The following is a 17,016-nucleotide window of genomic DNA, read 5'->3' as shown; positions in this document are numbered from 1 at the left end:
GAAGAACAATGCCACATAAAACACTTTGATATTTCTGTTGATTTTTTGTTTTTGGATTTTTTCAAATTTGGAATTTTGAAATGAAAATTTTTCGAAATACTTTTTACGCTCTTTGTGAATTCTATCACATTTTTTTTAAATTTTCCAAGTATTTTTTTTATTCGAGGCATTATTTAGAATTTCCACGGAAGAGTCTATGGATTATCTTCAAAAAATTCTTTGGATTTTCAAAGAATAAATTTTCAGAATTCTCAGATTAGTGTTTTTTTAATTTGCACCATAAATTTTTCCAAAATTTCATCGGGAATTCATTCTTCTTCGGGAAGTCATTTTGATTTCTTTGTAGGTTCAGCTAAACATTGCTTTAAATCTTTACCATGCAAAGATGCACAGGAAATGATTTAGAAATTTTAAGGAATTTTCACATCAGAAAATCTTTAAAATTTTGATTTAATTTTTTAAGGAATTCTTACTGGAAATGCTTCAAAAGTTCAACAATTGTTTCGTTATTTCCACTTGTAAAAACATCGGAATTTCCTCGGGAAATTCATTATTGGTGTTTCAGATGAACTTTTTTCGATTTTCTACTGGAAAATCTTAGGAATTTCTATCGGAAATATTTTGGCATATTCCGAATAATTTCTTTTGGAAATTAAAAAAAATGCTGAAAATGTCTAAGAATTTCTTTTGGATAACGAAAAAAATTTCCATTGGAAATTTAGAAGAATTTTCTTTGACGATTCATTCAAGTTGCCCAGGATTTTGAAGAAAATCTTTAGAGATTCTGTTTCTGATTTACATTGGAAATTTTTATTCTTATTCTTTTTCTAATTTACATTGGAAATTCTTCGGAATTTGATGTTTATTGGAATTTTCATCGTAAATATGCATTTCGGATCCTTCTACGGATTCTTATAGTTCTTCAAAATTTCTACTGAACGTTTTCGGAACTCTTCCAAAGAACTTCGGAAAAGAATGTCGTTGAAATTTTAAAGATTTTTCCGTGGAGACTCCGAAAAATTTCTTGTCAATATTCCGAAGGGTTTCCCTTGCAACTCCAGAATAATTATTCTTGAAAATTAAGAAGATCTTGGAATTTAAGTTTAATCCAAGCAATAAATATAGGCAATAATTTAGGCTTAAGAAGCCTAGTTTTTATGATATTGAATAATTAGGATAATTGATCGAACAATTTAATAATGCACCTAAATGTTCTAAATGCACAAAATTCTAGTAATGCGTATGAAAAAGGTTATGACATAGAGAAGCTTGCATTTAAAAAATCAACATGAAATTCTAAATAAAATGCTTTTTAAATTCATAAAAAGGTCTTAGGTCATAAAAAGGTCTTAGGTCTTAGAACTAAGGAGATTCCTGCGATATGAAAAAAGCGGCAGTGTTCCAGAAAAATCCCTCCAATTCCTAAAACAATCTAGGTTAAACAATTGTGTTATAATAACGATTGAAATTGAATTCCAAAACAAACCTCAACCCTTTCAGGACGGATGGGTCATATATGCCCAGCGTTTTAGATTGCCTATAAAATCACAAATCTGTAGAGCTTGAGCTTAAGCTTGAGCTTGATTGACTGCTCGTAGTTGCTACTCCATTATGACCAGATCAGCTGTTCTTGCACAGGGAACCAACAGATGTTTTGCTTGGGACTAGCACACATCTTCAATGTACAAGTACTGGTGATCTCATTTGTTAGGTCATACTGGCGCCTGCCACGTCAGAATGCAAGTCAATGTAGGGAAGGGGGAGGAAATGATGATGCAATCACTCGCCCACTGCAAGCCGAATATACCTCTGCACTTGCCACGAGTTCATGCGGAATTTGTTGGAATTTTTGGGTAAGGTTCGAGAGGCAGAGGTCCGTCTTGGTTAACGAGCTACCAATGTGATAGATAGAGAAGGCAACTGATGAAATTTCTAATTGGATGTAGGAAACGAGCTCTATAGCTCATTTCCAATTATAGCAGATTACTATTAGAATACTCAAGTTAAAGGTATAGGAATAGTAATGGAAACGGTATGGAAGTCCATTTCCAGTTCTAGCGATTGCTAGAACATGAGAAATAAAGAGAAAGATACAAAGTAGGAGAATGTAACGGACCTGGGATTGAACCCACGACCTCCTGCGTATAAGGCAGAAGCAGTAGCCATATGACTACCAAGCCCGCTACTATTAAATCACAAATCTGTAGGTTAAAAAAACACTTTAATAAGGATTAAAAAAAATATAAAATCGCAAAAGAGAGCTAGCCCACCATTTTCTTCAGTAAAATTGTTCATCAAGATATTGGCTTTACAGAAAAAATATGGGAACTAAAATTTGACTGACCCTGAAAACTTAGATATCCGAAACCTTGGGAAGATTTCGATTCTAAGAACATACAAATGAAGTTGAAATGTTTGAATCATTCTGAACACTCAGATAAGATGGGTCATCCTGAACGTTAAGCCAGTGATTAATATTCAGGAATACGAGATGCTCAAGGTACTCCAAAATGCTCTCAAGTTCAGACCACGATTTTGGTAGATATTTTGTAATGTATATACTCAATCCGATGAAATAATCATATGATCATAATTTCCATTAACATGAGATCCAAAAGACAAGGTACCCAAAATTATCTTGAGTCAACATCAAGTTGCAAACATTACAACTTCCAGGACGTTTTGTATAACCTAAAAAGTAGCTTATATAAATAATAATTGAAGACATATCAACCCAATGGACCTACTGGGATATTATGTCATACATCATTAATAAGTTGGTTAATTGGATAAATCAAATGATTCAAACTCCAAAATAATAATTGGTCTATAATACATTCATTCCTCTATGAATCGCTTATAAAAGGACCATTGACTGAAGCATATTCGAGATGTGTAATAAAAGTTCCTTGGAAAATTATTCGAAAGAACCATCTGAGTGACCGAGAAAATATTTTTAGTAAATTTTTAAAAATTTTGTGATTATTTATTTCTAATATTGATTTATTTATTTAGTTTGTATTTTTTGCCGTGGAAAATTTTGATTTCTTTATGAAAAATTCTTTTTTTATATTTGCAATTTTTGGTTTTAAAAGTGTTAATTTATTTTTGTTTTGTGGAAAATTCTTAATTGTTTATGGAAATTTTGCATTGTTTTTAGAAAATTTAATATTTTTTATTGCTCATACCATAATTTCTTTATTGGAAATTTCCTAATTGTTATAGAAATTTTTTAAAATTTTTCAGGCTGCTTTTTTACTTCAGTCGATACCGTATCTTAGAACATCGACTCATGGAAGGTATGTTGTAGATTGTGAAAGTAATAAATGAAATCACATCGGCTCAATGGACCTGCTTGGATTGGATGCTTAGCGATACACGGATACATCAAAATTTTTGAATTCATGAAAATTTATACAGTCGCCTCTCCACATCTCGATATTGAAGGGACCATCGAGATAGGGAGAGATCGAGGAATGGAAGGAAAATTGAAATGGGTACTAGATCCAAAAAAGCTCGTTGCTATGAAAAACGACAACAAAACAAATGTCGTTTCTTGTTGTTGATGTGTTTGTTATTGTCCAAAGATGGTCTAGTAGCCTAAATATTTGAACATATCGACATAAGGAGAGTAAATCCTGAACAAAATATGATCAGAACACATCGAGATAGAGAGATATCGAGATAGGGAGGTTATCGAGATGTAGAAAGCTCAAATGTATGTAGATTGAAGGGACTGAGCAAACCATCGACATAGGGAGAGATATCGAGATGTAGAACATCGAGATGTAGAGAGTCGACTGTATTTTCCATGCTGGGTTTAGCTTGATTTTGAATCAGTTGAAATTGTCCATCTTCAAAATTGATCGGATTAACCATATGTTTTAGTTACATAAGGTTTTTTTTTTTAATTTTTGTACTTGAAAAAAACCACGTGGTCATAGGGGGGGGTGGTGGGGGGGGTTGAAAATCTTCAAAAATATGACCACGTGGTTTCTGGATGACCCCCTAATTAAATCATTAATTTAATTTGAGCGAAACACGGAACATAAACAAAATAAAAGTTATCATTGATTATTCATGTTCAATCATTCTCATACGCACACTATCTTACCACACTACAGGACGAAAAGTGGCTGCGTTCTTAATACGAGTTTGGTGTTTACCGAACGAGGTATTAAAATTAAACTCGGATTTTATGAAATCCGTATTAAACCTAGTATTATCCTCGTTGGTGCTTACCGCCATAAGTGGACGGATTTCGGTGATGTACGGATTTCGGTTCCTCACGGTAGTCACCTAATAAAAACCTAATAAAATATCACGTGCTATTTGTACTATGGATAAATATTACACATCTATGAGAGCCATGGAAAATGATCACAAAAGTTGGCATTTTGTTGCAAGGAACAATACAACACATATGCGTAGAAATCACGTCCAGCTGAATGCTTGATTTCGTAATGACTACTAAGATTAACATCTCTATCTCCGCGCTTCATGTATTAAAGTCTACTGTCCACGTGGTTGAAGTGGTTGTGTTGCGTGGAAGAGGCTAACTATTCTTATAAGTGTCGCTCCATAAAACCATAATCAGGTCGGAATCGATTATCCGGAATATCGATTTTTTTTCACTCCGGATAATCGAATCACCAGAAAAAAAATCAAATCTATTACGTAGGGGTAATGACGGCTTTGGCAGGTTTTTTATGACTGATTCTGCTCAAATTTGGCCCAAACATTCTTTGCATATCAAAGAATATTATGGCCAAATTTCATAAAATTCGGTCGACAAAAACCCCCCTGCCAATAATAGAACAAAACCTGCCAAAGCCGTCTGTTCCCCTATTAAATAACGAAAAACTTATGTTCTATTTTACTTGCAATGGTGTAGTCGGAAATTATTTAGGAAAAATCCACCTAGCGGTATGGGTGTCTTTCTGGTGTATTATGCAAAAACAGTATTTTTGTCATAACTTTTAAGTTCATAGTCCGATTGAGCCAATGTTTTATTTGAAATGATCAGACAGGATTTCCATTTGAATGCAACTTGTTAGAATATGTTCCAAAAAATTACTCGACTATTTACGCGCTTTTTTTTACAAAAAATATACTGTTAAGAAAATTATTTGCATGATTAATTATTTTAGAGCGTCTTAGGGGAAATGCTACAAGGTTAAAAGACTATTATTCTTCCATTCTTCCAAATTATTTGCAGCTTTTAAGTGGAATGTCTTAACAAACTCGTCTTATGACAAGCAAAAAATAGTATTCTGGCCATAATTTCTGATAATTTTGATCTAGTCAATTTTCAACAGAAAGCAATGAAACTTTTGAGTCCATTGTCCGACCCATAAAATTTTCGATAGTAAATGTAAAGCAATGTAAAGGCATCCCCAAACCTAAGCGATTTCATCGCCGCAACAACGATGCGTTACGAAATTAATGGATTACCACAAAGGATTGATTTAAATGGAAAATTTGTAGATTGTGTCTCAAATGCAATAACTTAATTGACAAACGATCAAATAATTGGAAGAAAAAGAAAGGAAACAGACTACCATGGGATAGTTCTTGAAGCGAGAAGTTTGTGGATATGAACTAGGGAAAATAATTTATTAATGGAATTAAGATTAAGTATATAGAACACCCCTACTTCAGTCCCTCCCATTCCAGCTACGTTCATGTTTCTTCAAATAATCATATTATATAAATAGTAATATATTCATTTGAACTCACGAATTTGATATACAAGCCTATAGCCAAATTTCGATATACAAAACAACCCCTTTTTCAATCCCACACCCTAGATACGTCCCATGCTGTTAAAATAATCGTTTGTATATTATAATAATGAAATAAAAAAATAAAAAAATCGAATGAAAAAAATACTCCGGATAATCGAGTCTAAAATTCCGGATAATCAAATCCCGGACCGGATAATCAAGTCTTCGGATAATCGAGTCTGACTTGTAATGATAAATTTAGTCACTGCGAGATAACTAAGCGTAGAAATTGAGCAATGGGACAAACGGACTTGATTTGATCCCAATGGTTTTCCGTACAAAGTTCGATGTCTGAAAGAGTTTTTATATACATCAAAATAAACTGCACTATGGAAAAAAGTCAAAATCCACTAAAACAAAAACAAAACTCAGCTAAATCCGCCTAGCGGTGGTGATGATTTTGTCGTTTCAATCGTTTAGTTTATTTTTCTCTTTTTTTTTGCATTTATATTCCTCCAAATAGTTTTCATTTACTGAATTTAAATCCATTTTAGATATGGTTCCACCTCTTTTTTATATTTTGAGCGATTTTAATACTCATAATGTATCCTGGGATAGTACCAAATCGGACGGCAGAGGTAATTTGATAATGGATTTAATTGTAGTTCATCAATTTGAATATTCTTAATGATGAATCTTTCACCAGGATTGCAGTTCCTCCTGCTCATGATACATGTATCGATTTATCATTTTGCTCCAATAATTTATCGTTCATATCATCTTGGAATATTATCAATGATTCTAATGGTAGTGATCATTTACTTATTTTAATTAAAATTCATTCTTCGATAAATAATAATACATTTATTGAATCGTGCATTCCTGATTTATGGAAATATGTTGATTGGATTAAATTTTCTGATCTTGTATCATTATCTTTAATTCATTATGATTCTTCTGTTTCTTCTATTGAAAATTATGATTTCTTTTCCAAAACTTTGATTCGTTGTTTAACGAAATCACAGACAAAAAAATCAAACTCAATTTAATTAAAATTAAACGTCCTACATTTTGGTGGGATCATGATTGTTCAGTTGCCTTGAAAAATAAATCCGAAGCTTTTAAAACCTTTCGTCGTGTGGGATCTAGAGAAAATTATATTTCATATCGCAAAGCAGAAGCGCAATTTATTCGTATTACAAAATTCAAAAAGAGAAATTATTGGAGAAATTTAATTGAAAATCTTGATAGAGATACATCATTGACTACTTTATGGCCAGTAGCCAGGAATTTAAGAAATTATGAGTTTTCCCCCACTCCGGTTGTTTTAGATTATTCTGATGATTGGATAGAAAAATTTGCTTCTAAAATTTGTCCTGATTTTGTTCCCCAGTTTATAAAATTCCAAAATAATAAAAGCCTAAATTATTTTCCCGATCTTTGTAATCCATTTTCTTTAGAAGAAATGGATTTGGCATTATCTCTTACTAAAAATACTTCTCCTGGTATGGATAATATTAAATTTATTGTTTTACAAAATTTACCAATTGATGGTAAAGAATATTTATTATCTTTATATAATTCTTTTTTGTTTTTAAACATTATTCCTTCAGAATGGCGTTTAATTAAGGTTATAAATATACTCAAACCTGGTGAAGATCCTTCATTAGTTGATAGTCGTAGACCTATTAGCTTATTATTATGTCTTCGAAAATTAATGGAAAGAATGATACTTTTTTTTTTTGTCTTTATTATCGAGACTTTCAGCCCGAGGCTGGCTCGTCTCGTAAATGATACTTAATCGTCGAGTTGTGGGCTGAAAAAAATAAATTTTTCTCCTCTTCTCAATTTGGGTTTAGAAAAGCCTGTGGTACTCGTGATTGTACTGCTTTGTTGGCCTCACAAATTCAGCTTTCTTTCAATATGAAGCAAGATGTTGTTTCTATTTTTTTTTTTTTTTAACTAATTTTATTTGCTAATTATCTAATACATCTAATACTAGTACATGCATTCATCTCTTAGACTAGGTGTTCCGTGTTTTCTTAACACTATCATCCTTATTTGCTATGTCATATGTTTAGTTATTATTAATACATTTCAATTGCCTCTGGCAGTTAGAATTTTTCCTCTGGTTGAATTGAACCATGTAGGAATTACAATGTTTTCAACTTAAACTAATCTTAACCTATTTTATACTAAGGGTACAAGGAGTTAATCGTTGCAATAGAAGATTGCAACGATTTTTGTCTAAAATTGGAAATTATTTTGTTGGACATTTGTTGCAATGTCTCAATATTAGAAATTCTATGAAGTTCATTGGTACTATACCACGGAGGCAACTTCAGAATCATTTTCAAAATTTTATTTTGAATCCTCTGAAGTGCCTTCTTTCTGGTATTGCAGCAACTAGTCCATATTGGCACAGCATACAACATGGCAGGTCTAAAAATTTGTTTGTAAATCAAAAGTTTGTTCTTAAGACAAAGTTTTGATTTTCTGTTTATAAGTGGATATAGACACTTAATATATTTGTTACATTTGGCTTGAAGGCCTTCAATGTGATTTTTAAAAGATAAATTTTGATCTAGCAGAAGTCCTAAATATTTAGCTTCGCTAGACCAATTAATTGGAACCCCATTCATAGTGACAATATGTCTGCTAGATGGTTTCAAATAAGAAGCTCTCGGATTATGTGGGAAAATTATAAGTTGAGTTTTGGAAGCATTCGGGGAAATTTTCCATTTTTGCAAGTAAGTGGAGAAAATATCCAAACTTTTTTGCAATCTACTACAAATGACACGAAGGCTACGCCCTTTGGCTGAGAGACCTGTATCATCTGCAAACAAAGATTTTTGACACCCTGGTGGTAAATCAGGTAAGTCAGAAGTAAAAATGTTATACAAAATGGGCCCCAGTATGCTGCCTTGGGGAACACCAGCTCTTACAGGTAATCTATTAGATTTAGAATTCTGATAGTTTACCTGCAGTGAGCGATCTGATAAATAATTTTGGATCAGTTTAATAATGTACAGAGGAAAATTAAAATTCATCAATTTTACAATCAAACCTTCATGCCAAACACTGTCAAATGCTTTCTCTATATCAAGAAGAGCAACTCCAGTCGAATATCCTTCAGATTTGTTGAGCCGAATTAAGTTCGTAACTCTTAATAACTGATGAGTGGTTGAATGCCCATGGCGAAAACCAAATTGCTCATCAGCAAAAATAGAATTGTCATTAATATGAACCATCATTCTATTTAAAATAATCTTTTCAAACAGTTTGCTTATTGAAGAAAGCAAACTGATTGAGGATAACTAGAAGCCTCAGCTGGATTTTGTCCGGCTTCAAAATTGGAACAACTTTGGCGTTTTTCCATTTATCTGTAAAGTATGCCAATTGAAAACATTTGTTAAATAAATTAACCAATAACCAAAAAGGATAAAGAGCTCTCAGGAAGTTTTTTGATAAGTATGTAGAAAATACCATCATCACCCGGGGCTTTAATATTTTTAAATTTTCTAGTAATAGATCTCACTTCATCCAAATTAGTTCCCAACGAAGGGTCAAAAACATTATCTTGGTTGAGAATGTCTTCGAAGCTCCGTGTAACCTGATCCTCAATTGGACTAGTGAGACCTAGACTAAAATTATGGGCACTCTCGAACTGCCGAGCAAGTTTTTGAGCCTTTTCGCCATTTGTTAATAAAATTTTATTTCCCTCTTTAAGCGCTGGAATTGGCTTTTGAGGTTTTTTAAGAATTTTCGTTAATTTCCAAAAGGGTTTCGAACTGGGATCCAACTTCGAGACATTATTCTCAAAGTTGGTATTTCTCAGAATAGCGAAACGTTTTTTAATTTCATTTTGCAAATCTCGCCAAATAACTTTCAACGCTGGATCGCGAGTTCTTTGGTATTGCCTTCGCCTCACATTTTTAAGACGGATCAGTAGCTGAAGATCGTCGTCAATAATAATGGAGTTGAATTTAATTTCACATTTAGGAATTGCAATGCCTCTGGCTTCGACAATTAAATTAGTCAAAGATACGAGCGCATTGTCAATATCACTTTTGGTATCCAAAGGAATATTAACATCAAAATTCCTATCGATATATGTTTTATATAAATCCCAATCAGCTCTATGATAATTAAAAGTAGAGCTGATTGGATTATAAATGGCTTCTTGTGAGATTTCAAATGTCACAGGAAGGTGATCAGAGTCAAAGTCAGCATGAGTTACCAATTGGCCACACAGCTGACTTGAATCCGTTAAAACCAAATCAATTGTCGAAGGATTTCGAGTGGATGAAAAACAAGTTGGACCATTGGGATATTGAATAGTATAATATCCCGCAGAACAATCTTCAAATAAAATGTTGCCGTTGGAATTGCTTTGAGCATTATTCCATGAACGGTGTTTGGCATTGAAGTCACCAATTACGAAGAATTTTGATTTGTTGCGAATCAGAATTTGAAGATCAGCTTTCAACAAATTCTTTTGCTGCCCATTGCATTGAAAAGGCAAATAGGCTGCAATGAAGGAAAATTGACCAAAATTTGTTTCAACAGAAACTCCCAAGGTTTCAAAAACTTTGGTTTCAAACGAAGAAAATAATTTATGTTTGATACGTCTATTAATGACAATGGCGACCCCACCACAGGCGCTGTCAAGACGATCATTTCTGTAGATAAAATAATTTGGATCTCTTTTAATGGAGAGTCCGGGCTTTAAATAAGTTTCTGTTATAATGGCAATATGCACATTATGAACTGTTAGGAAGTTGAATAATTCATCTTCCTTACCCTTTAGAGAGCGGGCATTCCAATTTAGAACTTTCACAAAATTATTTAGATCCATTAAAACGAAGTCGGATAACAATTTTTTGTGTGTACTTTATACCAACCTGAACAGCTTCTGGTATGGTATTTGCTTTGAACATTGCATCAATCATGTGATGCAATTGTTCAGTTAAAAAATCAAAATCGGAAGCAGTCATGCTACCTGAATCGGCAACATGACCATTATTTTCCGTTGGGACATGGGTATAAACATTATTTTGAGAAGAGAAATTTTGTCTACCAGCAGCGATGTTTGCATATGTAGGTACATTCGAAAAATTGGAATTTACTGAAGTGCTTGCACCCGTTGACGAGCGGCAAAATTTGTTTGTGAATTGTGGTGGGTATGAATTGCTCGACCGGTAACTGGTTTCGAAATTTGAGCGTTTGAAAATTTCTACCCGTCGAATCTGGGATCCGATTGGAATTTCCCGTCATCAATTTTGCACGGGAATTCAAAACTTTGCGTGAAGGGCATTCCCAGAAATTGGATTTATGATTGCCCCCACAATTTGCACACTTAAATTTATTGGAATCTTCTCTCACAGGACATGCGTCCTTGGCGTGAGAGGTTCCACCACAAATCATGCATTTAGCATCCATGTGACAATGTTTGGTTCCATGACCCCACTTTTGGCACTTACGACACTGGGTGGGGTTTTGGAAATTTCCCCAGGCCTGCGGAAATGTTCCCATGTAACACGGACATGAGGCATAATACAGGCCTTTTCCAAACTTTTCATATTATTTAGTTTACTTTTGTTAAAATGAACTAAATAAAATTCTTGAGAAATGCCCCTCTGGGAAGTACCAGAGTGAGATTGAGACTTGGACTGGTGAAAATCCAAGTAATTGAGAAATTTCAATTTTAATCTCATCCAGTGATTTATCATCACTGGGGAGACCTTTCAAGACGACTTTGAACAATCGCTCAGTTTTGTCGTCGTATGTGAAGAATTTATGGCGCTTCTCAGTTAAATACTGAAGAAGACGTTTGCGATCGTCAAAGGATCCCGGCAAAACGCGGCAGTCACCCTTCCTAGCAATCTGAAATGAAACCTTGATCCCCTGAAGGTTACTCAAAATCTCATTCCGGAACCCAGAAAACTCGGCAACAGATACCACAATTGGCGGAATCCTTTGCTTTTTCGCATGAATCGAATCACCTGGGCTAGAGATATATTCGATTTGCTCAATTTCATCATTAATCAAATCGAACTGATTGCTCAGTTCGATTGGAGAAGAATTATTTCCGATATTAGAGTTAGAAGGAATATCTGAATTCTCCAGCTTCCTTCTATTTTTTCCGCGCTTTGGCAGGACGGTCTTGAAACCTTGTTTCTTTGAAGGAAGTGGAGAATTCAGAGACTCCCCCTTCCTCTTGTTTTTATTAATGCTCATGGCTGAGCGAGGAGACGTGACCTTCTAAGAGGTTTTTTCCCAGAACGGTGTCCCTGCAGGATTACCACCGCTTGTCGGAATTTTACTTCCGCAAACGGGTCCAACGTAAAACGAAGGCACGGGTCCTTGCAAAGATCGTAACGGGATCAGTGGGTACAAATAGCGCTAAGAAGCACCGTTGAAATTAAAATAGCTTCGGGTAGTATTAAAAACTTCCTTCCGCAAAGAGAGAAAGAACCGCACAGCACAAAAGCACGATGCGGTCTGCGAGATGTTGTTTCTACTTTCCTCGATGTTTCCGATGCCTATGATTCTGTTCTTCCTGATTTGTTATTCTCTAAAATGAATAGTTATAAAATTCCAAATTTAATATCTAATTTTTTATGCAATTTATTTTCATTCAAAATAGGTTGTGGGTTCAATTCCAGGCTCGTCCCTTTCCTACTTTGTATTTCTATCTTAGTTCTTTCTGTGTTTCACGTTATACCAAAACGATTCCTACTGTTATAACCTTACACACAATCCCAAAACCTCCCGTGGCACCTATGAGAGGTCGTAGAGTTCTCTGCATCTTTCTTAAGTAGGTGTCCAACAAACTATCCTTCCCCTTCCTCAGCATTCGCAAGGACGTGGCCAGGACAGATCTCGACTATTGGAGAGTGCATTGCTTTCATCTAAGAGTTAGTGATTAGTCCCAAATCAATATCTGTGGTAACGGATGAAAGTGATACTACTCTCATACAATAGTCTTGGTTTGTACCACCTACGAATTTGTGCGAACTGCTAAATTCTAATGCTAATTTATTTTCATTCAAAATTATGAACTTTTTTCTAAATTAACTCGTTATAGTTAAGGTACACTGGAGGAAGTGGAAAAAGGGGGTAAGTGTAAAAATCGACTCGAAAAATTTTAATTGTACAGACTTTACAGTTTTTACCACACCATAACATTGTGCAAAAATATACTTTAATGTTCACACTAATACTATGTTAAAATCCGTGTTATATATACACTAACACAGTTTACGCTAGAGCTGTCATTTTAGGTTCCGCGAGAAGTTAATTTTTGCATTCATAAAATTAATTAGAAAGTGCATAAATTGTGCCTTTTTCTTGCGATTTTGCACCACAGGTGACCATTACAATACAATTAAACTAATCACATTCAGTTTGTAGTGGTTTGTACGATGAAAGCAAATAATTTAAAGATTTTACACTTACCCCTTTTACACTTACACTGCGGGGGAAGTGGAAAATGTTCTGATCACGCAATTTTTTTCTTCCCTCCTTGGTTTATTTCGATAACTGTGAATCTTAATATGTTCCTTCTTTGTTATCATTGTGATTTCAGTGGTGATTGGACTAATATACAGCAACAGTTCGCTAACTGGGCGCCTTTTAACTGGACTGTTTTTTAACTGGGCGTTCGCTAACTGGGCCAAAGCCCAGTTAAAAAGCAGTTATCCGTCAAAAAACAACAACAAAGACTCGGCCTGAATGGTATATTCTTTAAGCTTCATGTAAAACACGATCACAACAATGCATCGCGAATTCCCTCGTCAGCCCAGTTAAAAAGCGGCGTTCGGTAACTGGGCTGGTGTTTTAGCCCAGTTAGCGAACGGTTGCTGTACATAAGAAAACGCCTGATTAATCCACCTATCGGCGTTGATGCCTTTCACAAGTTTTACATATTAAAAAAATGTATGAGAAAGATAAAAATAGCATTGATAGGTAAATATATTCCATAATACATATTCTTTTATATTCATAACAAGTGTCACCGTTGAATGCAATTTAATGCAAACAAATCAGTTAAGGACAAATGCTTGAAAATAGGTGATTATTTTGTACGTGTATTGTACACACACATACATACAAATACACATACGCACACACAGACATCATCTCAATTCGTTAAACTGAGTCGATAAGTTTATAGCACTGTAAGTCTCATTCTTCCTCAAAAAAGTTCATCTTTGGGGCGATCATACAGATTTTACGTACACTTAGTGTTTGAGAAGACACAACCTCCCCTCCCCTAGCTATTACAAGAATTCCTTGGGGATCTATCCCTTTAATCCAACGAAATTATTCAACAAAAGATACTCAGAGCAATTACCGTCTTCACATCACAGTTGAAGGTCAAGGGGCCAACTTGGGTTTTCCACTTACCCCATTTCACTGGGTTAAGTGGAAAAATAACTCCTAGATTTCAAATCTATTTTTATAAATTTCAAGCGACTAAAATGGTATGAATTACCGCACAGTTGGTGCAAAATGGATTGTTTTTGGGAGCCCATAATGATTGAATGCATTTAGAACATTTAAACTGCTTTTACAATAAGTTGAACATGAACTATCGATTTTTCCTTTTCCACTTCCCCCAGTGTACCTTATTTTGGACTTCTTCAAGGTTCGTGCTTGAGTCCATTTTTATATAACTTATTCACAAGTGATATGATGTCTATCATTCCTAATGGTTGCATATTTTACCAATTTGCTGATGATAATGTTATTGCTATCAGTGGCAAAAATAGGGAACCAATTCGTCATTTTATGCAATCTGCTCTAGATAATATTGATCTTTGGGCGCATGAGAATGGTTTAAATTTTTCATTTTCAAAAACTAAATTTATAACATTTTCACGTAAACATTCTTCCAACAAATTGATTTATTTCTTAATGGTTTGAAAATTGAACAAGTTTCAGATTATAAATATCTAGAGATATGGTTCGATTCAAAATTGCAATGGAAATACATATTTCATATATTCATAAAACCTGTTCCAAGCGTATTAATTTTCACAAATCTATAACAGGAACATGGTGGGGTGCTCATCCATCTGATTTAATTACGCTTTATAAAACAACCATTCGCTCAGTCCTTAAATATGGATTTTTTACTTTTGGAAGTACTTTTCCAACACATTTTGCTAAGCTTGAAAAAATCCAATTTCGGTGATTACGTATTTGTTTGAAATTGATGAATTCTACTCATACCGAATCTATTGAGATATTGGTTGGGATTGAACCTCTTAATATTCGTTTCGCGAACCAAATTGTAAATATTTATTAAATTGTCTTTCCAAAAATCATACTATAATAAATATTTTAAAATTATTATCTGAAATAAACCCAACTTGTAGAATATTGGATTCATTTCATTACAGTATTTCTCAAAATTTAAGTTCGAACCTCTCACTTGGATTTTATAATTATAACATGAAAGTACATTCATTTCATTCTTTGATTGATATGATGTGGAGAGATGAAGCAATTAACTTATCATGAGATATGAAGAAGATATGAAGCAATTAACTTATCATGAGTTTTCACGCTTTGCAAACATTTTCTTTCAGCGTAAATTTATTGGACTAGATTTCAATAAATTTTACTTTTCGGATGGGTCTTTAACTCAAGATGTTGCAGGTTTTGGTGTTTATAATCATTTTTTCAGCTCGTTATTACAAACTCCAAGCTACTTGTTCTATATTTATTGCGGAATTAACTGCTATATTTGGTAAGAGATGAGCCAGCCTAGGGCTGAAAATCTCTTTAATAAAGATATATATATATATATATATATATATATATAAAAACTACTATATTTTTTACAAGCTGATAGTTTAAGTTGTCTTAAAGCAATTAAGTCTAATAGTTTTAAATCTAAAACTCACCATATAGTTTTAATGGTAAAAGAATGGTTGTTTAAATTACATTTACAAGGTTTCATTATAAAACTGGTTTGGGTTCCTGCTCATTGTAAAATTTACGGCAACGAACAGGCAGATAGTTTATTTTTTGTTAAAAATAAAAATAAATAAATAAATAAATCGTTGAGTTTCACCTTAGTATAATACATATAAAAATTAATTGCCTAGCTTACGACTTTTGCAAACGCTTCATAGAGAATCGATCAACCAACCGTATAAGGTCCAGTACACCATTTTCTTCAGAACTTCCGAATGCAATGACTCACGTTTTTTATTTTTTTCGTGTGCACACACGAATTTTGACCCGGCCTTAAGCCAAGATCTGTCCCACATAAAGATAATTCCAACAGCCTGAAAAGCAACCTAAGTTTTGCCATTCTCGAGGTTGTGCATAAAAGCTATTCAAATATGTATAGATAAGAGTTTGAGCCACATTCTATGGGAGATGATAGTTTTATTTTGACATTGAGAACAAATGTAACAATGAGACTCAACAATTAAATGCAATAGTGTTTCATTGGTGAAATAAAGAAGATTCACCAGATGCATTGTTGATTCCGTTATACCCGGATTTTTCTCACACAACTGCAACAATAAAGCACATCATAAAGATGCTTTTTCTCTATTCATCTTGTGTGCAAAATAATCCTATCAAGTCACTGATAATTCAATCCCGAAATAGCCCTTTAATATGGTTAGAATAACAATCTGCTCAGATGAAGCATTATACAGTTACTCTCGGAATTGAGCGTACACCATCGAATAGGTGCGGTGTATTTCAGAATTCGGATGGCAATAATTTTATAGGTTTCTTTCAATTCAGTTCAATAATCTTTTCATTTTGAAATCTTTACATATATAAAAAAAACTTGATATTGTTTCTACAATATAGATTTAAGTAAAAATTATCTCAAACTACGCCTATTGCGTGACACAAAATTGAGCGTAGGTAAGCCGAATTGTCAAAACATTTTCATGTTTCGTCTTATTTTAGAAGGTTTGAATCAACAATATTAAAATCAATCGAATGCATTCTGTTTATGTCGAGATGGTTAATATCTCATAAACATAATTAATACTTACGCTACTACTTACGTTACTTTAACATTCATTTAACATTTCGAAATTATTTCCAACGATATATACTGTCATTCAGCTACATGGAACATAGAAATCCATATTCAAAAATATGCTCAAAGTTTCTTTATGAAATTCGGATAATGATCTGTAACCATAAAGAGTACTTATAAATGGTAAAAAGTTCCCCACCTAGCCGGTGGAAAAAAAATATTCTAGAGGAGAATACGCAATATACTACGTTATATACCAATCAACTC

General features: G+C 33.7%; 1 protein-coding gene across 2 annotated transcripts in view; it reads right to left on the bottom strand.

The window, feature by feature from the left end:
- LOC134213840 (protein HIRA homolog) overlaps nt 1–17,016 on the bottom strand; it is a 296,687-nt gene that overhangs the window by 65,604 nt on the left and 214,067 nt on the right. The gene's annotated exons all lie outside the window — the stretch shown is intronic.

This window comes from Armigeres subalbatus, chromosome 2 (assembly GCF_024139115.2).
Source record: "Armigeres subalbatus isolate Guangzhou_Male chromosome 2, GZ_Asu_2, whole genome shotgun sequence".
Classification (NCBI taxonomy): Eukaryota; Metazoa; Arthropoda; class Insecta; order Diptera; family Culicidae; genus Armigeres; species Armigeres subalbatus.
The sequence above is the reverse complement of the archived record's forward strand: the minus strand, read 5'-3'. Positions and strand labels throughout refer to the sequence as shown.